This window comes from Mirounga leonina, unplaced genomic scaffold (genome assembly GCF_011800145.1).
Source record: "Mirounga leonina isolate KUSES-001 unplaced genomic scaffold, KU_Mleo_1.0 Mir_92, whole genome shotgun sequence".
Taxonomy (NCBI): Eukaryota; Metazoa; Chordata; class Mammalia; order Carnivora; family Phocidae; genus Mirounga; species Mirounga leonina.
In genome coordinates this window covers 11,085,828-11,093,799 of record NW_023270852.1, presented here as the reverse complement: position 1 = coordinate 11,093,799, position 7,972 = coordinate 11,085,828, and the positions used below count along the sequence as shown (strand labels likewise).

At 43.0% G+C, this 7,972-nt stretch overlaps 2 pseudogenes; both read left to right on the top strand.

Annotated features, from left to right (window-relative positions):
• The first annotated feature begins 2,252 nt into the window (after positions 1 to 2,252).
• LOC118004193 lies at positions 2,253 to 3,545 on the top strand (annotated as a pseudogene).
• Positions 3,546 to 5,361: 1,816 nt separating this feature from the next.
• Positions 5,362 to 7,972, top strand: LOC118003990 (annotated as a pseudogene).

The window sequence follows — 7,972 nt, the reverse complement described above, 5'->3', positions numbered from 1 at the left end:
CGCTGTCCCTTCCCACTCTGCTTCACACGCCCTTGTCTTGTGCTCCTCAGGTTCTTCCTCTAAGTTACATAAGCCCCTTTCTCCCTGACACCCAGCTGGCCCTTTTCTGTCCTTCAACATCTTTCTCCCCAGCTTTCACCACACCCCATCCTTCTTCATCCACTTCCTCACAGTCTTCCAGCCTCCTCTGCTTCCTGAACTATGGGTCTCCCCAACTTGCCTCTCAGCATATTCTTATTAAGGGTATAGTCTCTCTCTTCCTTCCTCTATTTAACCCTCATTATACCTTTCCCTATTCCTCAGCCTCATCCTGTCTGTTCCTCAATAGGTGCTGTGATCTATTCCTCAGTATCTCCTTTTATCACTGTCCCCCAGTTATTCCCTCAGTCTATTGGACTGTCAATAGATTCCTAATCTTTCAAAGGCACATGGCACCTTATGCCAAGACCTAAGCACTCTCATGTTAAAGAGGAGATGGAGTTTCTTTCTGCATAACAGGAGGAGATAAAGAGTAAAAACCATAGGGAAGAATACAAGAAAAGTAGTGTTTGGTTTTATAGCAGTAACAAATATATTTATTGTTTATTATAATCCAGACTTGGTGCTAAATTTTATATACATCGTATACCAATTAAAACACATCCATTCTTACAAACTAAGGGTTGCTGGAGTGGGGGGTGGGGTGGGAGGGATGGAGTGACTGGGTGATAGACACTGGGGAGGGTATGTGCTCTGGTAAGCGCTGTGAATTGTGCAAGACTGTTGAATCTCAGATCTGTACCTCTGAAACAAATAATGCAATATATGTTAAGAAAAAAAAAAAGAAGATAGCAGGAGGGGAAGAATGAAGGGGGGGAAATCGGAGGGGGAGACGAACCATGAGAGACGATGGACTCTGAAAAACAAACTGAGGGTTCTAGAGGGGAGGAGGGTGGGAGGATGGGTTAGCCTGGTGATGGGTATTAAAGAGGGCACGTTCTGCATGGAGCACTGGGTGTTAGGTACAAACAATGAATCATGGAACACTACATCTAAAACTAATGATGTAATGTATGGTGATTAACATAACAATAAAATTTTTTTTTTAAGTTTAAATGTTGTTCAAAATAAAGTAATTGAGATTGAATCTTTGTAAAAAAAACCACACATCCATTCTTTAATTAGGAAATATTATCATTATTTTACTGATGAGGATGCAGAAGCAATCAGACACTGAGATCCAGGATAACAGGGCTAGTCTTGTAAGCACCTCTCCAGGTACCCGTTTTTAATTTTTAATAAACTAATTTGAGCAAGGAACAAGCTTTGTTATTATTACTTCTGTTTCAAGGTACACTTATTGATATGCTTTTTTTTTTCAATACCTGTTCAAGAAATACTGCTCTAATAAGTTGCCCTGATTTATTAAATCTGTATTTAATAAATACAGCTTGATTTCAGAGTAGAGATACCTTTAAAAACTGGGAGACAAAAGAAGGAAGGAAGAAAGGAAAGAAAGAAGGAAGGAAGGAAGGAAGGAAGTAGAGAAAGAGAGAGAGGGAGGAAAGGAAGGAAGAAAGGAGCAGACATGTCAGTGGAGTATCAAATTAGATTTGAAAATAAAGAAATTCCTGGGGTGCCTGAGTGGCTGAGTCAGTTAAGCAACTGACTCTTGGTCTCAACTCAGGTCATGATCTTATGGGTCATGAGACTGAGCCTCACTTTAGGCTTCCCACTCAGCAGGGAGTCTGCTTGATATTCTCTCCCTCTGCCCCTCCCTCTATGCACATTCTCTTGTGCGCTCTCCCTCTGCCTCTAAAACAAACAAACAAACAAACAAACAAACAAATCAATCTTGAAAAAAAAAAGAAAGAAAATAAATAAATACATTCCAGGAATTAGAATAAAGGTAGCAAAGATGTAGACTGTATAGGATGAATTAGTGTGACTTCCCAGGGCCTGAGATACTTGAGGAATGAAGTACTGGAGAGTGAGTCATGGGTTCTTTAAGAGGATTTGGTTTGGAAAGAAGCAGGATACCTCTTCTCCCAATCATTGGGACATGTAGGAAGGATCTCATAATGGCAATAAGGAGATAAAGTGGAGAGCAGACTAGATGAGAAAACTCTCTACAGGCATTCTTGATTTGCTTAGAAAAATTAGGTATATTTCTTCTATAGAAAAAGCTTGGTAGGGTCTGTAGGGTCATAAAGAGAATACAACTTCAGAGTAACAGAATTTCAGAGAATCTCAGCATTCTGTTAAGGTCGAGCTCTAGATTTTTCTGAGAGAAGTTAAACAACAACAACAATAACAACCCTATCTTTCACAACTGGTTAAGAACAAAAGTAGAGAAAACCCTTGTTGAGGCTTACTGTCATGAGGTAAGTAAAGGGTTGATGGGGAATAAGAGTAGGAAGTGAGGAAGCAGGAAAAGGACAGACTGTTTGTGTGGGCAGTGTTTAATTAAGAGGTCACTGAGTCCACATTGTGCAGACAGGCCAGACCTGCCAGCAAGGGATTGGTGTCCAGTGATAGGAGTGATCATGCTTAATAGCCTAGTAACCCTCAACATACTACCCCCTTTTCCTAGAGCGAACAGACTTTTGAGAATGAGGACATCCACTCTACTAAATGCCAATGCGAACTTCTCTACATTCCTGCTGATGGGCTTCCCAGGCCTTGGATGGGCTCACCACTGGATCTCACTACCCATTTTTGTAGGATACTTGGTGGCCCTCGTAGGTAATGCTACCATCTTGCATCTGGTACAAACTGACCCTTCTCTCTAGCAGCCCATGTACTACTTCTTGGCCATCCTGGCTGTGACAGACTTGGGCCTGTGCATGTCCATGCTGCTCTCAGTGTTGGGCATGCTGTGGTTTGATGCCCGGATGGTGGGTCTGGTGCCCTGTATTCTGCAGCAGCACTTCCTTCACTCCTTGTCCTTCATGGAGTCAGCCATGCTCTTTGCTATGGCTCTGGACCACATGGTGGCCATCTGGTTCCCACTGCGCTATGCATCTGTGCTCTCGGGTCCTCATGTGGCACTGGCCAGGGCTGTGCTGGGCATGCGCAGTGCTGCCATCACCAGGGCACCCTCACTGAACCTGCTGAAATTTGGCTACTGTCGCCCAGGGGCGCTCTCCCATGCCTACTGCCTTCACCAGGACATGATCCGCCTGGCCTACTCCGACTAACACACTTCAACAGACTCTGGACTGTGCATCATCATGCTGGCCATGGGCTTGAATGTCCTTTTCATCCTACTGTCCTACACTGTCATCCTCTGCACTGTGTTGGCCATCACCTCTGCCGGGGAGAGGCTGAAGGCCCTCAACACCTGTGTCTCACACATCTTGGCTGTGCTCTGCTTCTGTGTGACTGTACTAGGCCTGTCCATCATGCACAGATTTGGACACCACACCTTGCCCTTGGTGCACATCCTCGTGGGCACTGTCTCTGTGCTCTTCCCACCCCTGATGAATCCTGTTATCTATAGCATCAAGACCCAGCAGATCCACAGGGCCATCCTCAAGGTAGTTTCACTGGGCAAGATACAGTGAGACACTGGCAATGAACTATAGCGATTCAAAATGGGGAATGAGTTAATGCTTCTTTATAAAGTCTTCATACACAAAGCAAGTTCTGTATACCCACTTTAATTTGATCAATTGATTATACATCATGAATTAACTCTAATGTTAAAATCAAATAAAGTCTATGCTCATTACTACTTATGTATATACTTATAAATATATAACAATTCTATACATAGAATTATTATATATATATATTTTACTTAAATGTTTACATGTTCAAAGTGATTTTTATATTTGCTCTTCTACTGATTTGGTAGAACTCTAATTCCATAATAATGTCATTAATTATAAGTTACTCTGGTGATGTGGAGAGTTAAATCATCACTTCACATTTTTTGGATTAACAAATGAGTTTGCCACCATTTTCAAAATATAATAATTCTATTATATACATTCATCAGGGATAACTTTATTGTAAATCTAAGAGGAACTTTCCAGTGTTGCTTTTTTTTTTGTCCATATCATAGTCTGGGATAGAACTAAGTCCAAGGGAGGCATAAAAGCCTAACTTATAGGGCGCCTGGGTGGCACAGTCGTTTAAGCATCCAACTCTTGATTTCAGCTCAGGTCATGATCTCAGGGTCATGAGATTGAGCCCCGAGTCCAGCTCCATGCTGGTCATGGAGCCTGCTTAGGATTTTCTATTTCCCTCTCCCTCTGTCCCCCACCCCCCACCTTCACTCACATGCACTCTTTCTCTCTCTCAAAAAAAGCCTAATTTATAACCAGAATGAGAAAAATTGGGGCTCACAGTGTGTCAGATCTGTAGGTAGTTATATGACAGAAGTGTGTCCTTGAGTTGCTAACCTAAGGAAAGAACCCCAGATCTGAGTACAAGATGCATATTCAACAGGCCACTTAGATCATACTTTGCCTGTTTCAGTACAAGGCAATTTCTGCTGTCCCCAAAGGACACAGGAATGTCACTGACCAATAAGGTTTAGGATATAAAACATATAAGACAATTGTCAGAGTATTTTAGAAATATTTTTAGGCAACCATATAATGCCATACAAATACATAAGATTATTGAGAAATGTAAGACATTCATGCACACATACAGATATGAATGGATAGTCACTTGCACCTTTTACTCAGATCTGAGGGTTCTTTCCTTGGGTTAGTGATTCAAGGACACACCTCTGTCATATCACCACCTACATGAATGTACATTCAATGGTAAATACATTCATGGGAAGCTATACCTGCTCATAGATTCATGCAAACTTGCAAACAGAATTCTACATCAAGGAACCTGGTTATGTATACATCTACACACACACACGCACATACGTGCACACTCATGTGTTTAGATGCACACTTACATTAATTTACGCACTTGCAAATGCACATAAAAGCATGCTCACACAGACATGTATATCCACACATCCACACACTCAGGCACATCTTGCATATTTTCTCAGAATCTGTCTTCTGGTTCCCCAGAGAGCATCTCCTGGGATCTTTGCTCTTGGCCCAATTATTCCTGCAGGCCTCGAGGCAACATGTTCTTCTGAGGTTTGTTTGCCTGTGTCTCCCAAGGGACTGACTGGCAAAATTAAGGAAGTAGAAGGCTAGTTCTGAAGTCACAATAAATAAGAAGGCCAGTCAGCCCCTGCTTCCAGGTAGTGAGCTGGAGACCAAGCCTGAGATCTGCTACCTTGAAGGGCAGGTGGGCCTTCATAGAGGAGGAATGGAGTTGGCCTGGAAGTCCAGCCTATGGGATCAGGTGGATGGGAAATCTGTTCAAGTGAGCCGAACCTGGGGTTTGCTTTCGGAGATGCAGCTTGTTTCCAGCACAGGTTTTATGTTCCCCTTCCCTCATGTCATGAAAGACACCTCCCGGCAGGATGTGGACTTTTATCCAGAAAGCCTCACTGTAGCAGAGAAACACTTGATCTGTTTTATTCAACTCTTCTCTGTTAATTCAGGAAAACCGGGGCAGGGAAACCTCCATTTTGTCCCCAAATCCAAATATTTTTAAACTAGATATATAATTCTCTTTTTAAAATCTATCTTTGTTTCTTAGACCTATTTACCCTCCTCTCCTTCACCTTCCATGCCAATAGTCCTTGTCCCCTCCATCCAGGCAGGCAGCCACATAGACTGTCACTCTTGAACCCAGCTCCTCGATGACCTGTGCTTTTCACGGTCCTTCCTCCCTGTCTGGCTGACTCATTCCCACTCCCATCCCTTTTGTTACCACGGGCTTCCTTGTACCACTTTTGTTCAAGCTTCCTTGTTCTCCTCTTTAACTGCAGTTTTGCCAGTGTGACTTGGCAAGTCACTTAAAAAGCCAATTTCTCATTCTCCCAAGTTGTAAAATGTGTATGAGTGGGTCATTTTGAGTATTTTGAGGATAAGTCAGATGACCTCTATATGAAGATAACATATACAGGGTACCCTTCCAGACTACCTGATACATCGTACTAAATCAATGTGATTTCTTTTCTTTTCTTGTAATTCTAAGTAAGAATTACCAAATTCTAAGTAAGCATTACCTTTCCCTACCAAACACCAGACTTAAACCTCTTCTTAAAATATTTCCCTCTCAGCACACACACCTCTTTCATCAGCATCAATCTCTGAGTTCCTACAATAACAGTTCTTCCTATACAATGAAGTAAAAGGATATTACATAATTTTTCTGTCTTCAGAGAGGCTCTCATTTGATAGAAGAAGACAAAGTTCTTCCCCAGCTTCCTGCCCCAAGCCCCAACCTAGACTATATCACCATATATCAATATGTACTTAATTCCTGTTCCCTGCCTCCCTGTACCCTTTCCCTTTTATTAAGTCCTGGTGACATGCTCAAAATATAGCCTCTACGCCTGTTTTGGAAATGCTTACAGACAACTAGGAGAAGGCACACAAACAACTAAATGGCAACACAGGGAACGGAGTGCTAGATTAGAGGAGGATGCTGCTGTAGAAAGTGATTAACCACATGCCCTAGTGAGGAAGACATCACAAGACTGACATCTGAGGCAGATGTTCTCAAACAAGGGTTCAGGTTGTATTTGTTTTAAAACATAATTTTTAGTTGAGCTCAATGCTAAAGTGCTTAAGAAAGGGAAGGCAGAAAAGAAAAGCAAACAATAACAAAAACAAAATGAAAACCACAGGAATGAACAGGAGGGAAAAGAGGAGTTAGGGTGTGTCAGGATTTGCAGACAAATGAAGTTAAGGAGGTGGATCTCATGGGAGTTTTGTCGGTATTAGGAAGTGTGTCATTCAAAGAGGATGCATGCATGAGCTATGAAGTATTTGCCTTTCATCTTAGACAGTGGCAGGGGAACAAAAAAATCACTGTTCCTCTCACTAATTCAAATTAATGGATGATGTTCAGAAGCCACTGACTTCCTCTCCACCAAACCATTTTGAAGCACCAGGGGACACCATATTTTAGAATCAGTTTCCTTTTGCCTTTCCACGCAGGCTTTCAGAAGCCATCAGCACTATTGAGGTGGGCCATCATGAATAAAAAGACTTGTTTTGGAGGTGCCTGGGTCAGTTAAGTGTCCAACTTTTGGTTTCAACTCTTGGTTTTGGCTCAGGTCATGATCTCAGGGTCATGATATCAAGCCCTGTGTCGGGCTCCACGCTCGGCGTGGAGTCTGCTTGGGATTCTCTCTCTCCTTCTGCCCTTCCCTCAGTTCTCTCCCCTTTACTCCCATGCTCTCTCTCTCCCTCCCCTCCTCAAATAAATAAATAAATAAATAAATAAATAAATAAATAAATAAATAAAGTTTGCAGATGTTCTCCATACATTCATTTTCCATCATGGAGTCAGGAGTTCTGCTGGCCATGTCTGTGGACCACTTTGTGGCCATCTACAACCCACTGAGGTACACTGCCATCCTGACCAGCCCCGTATTACTGCTACTGGTGCTGCACTTGGACTGAAGAGTGTGATGTTCACGTTCCCACTGCCCTTCCTCCTGAAACATCTGCCCTTCTGTGGCCACAATGTCCTCTCCTACTCCTACTGCCTTCACTCAGATCTAATCCAGCTGCCCTGTGGGGATACGCATCCCAACAGTATTCTGGGGCTCTGCATCGTTACTTCGACTTTTGGGCTGGACTTGCTGCTCATCGTCCTCTCTTATGTGCTGATCCTCTGCACGGTGCTGGGCATGACCTCTGGGGAGGGACGGCAGAAGGCCCTCAACACATGCGTGTCACATATCTGTGCGGTGTTTGTGTACTACGTGCCCATGATCAGCGTGGCTCTGGTACACCGCTTCATGAAGCACGCTGCACCTGCTGTCTGTCTACTCCTGGCCAATGTCTATCTTCTGGTGCCTCCTGTGCTCAATCCCATCATTTCCAGTGTTAAGACAAAGCAGATTTGCCAGGGGCTAATCCAACTCTTTCTTCCAAGAAAATAA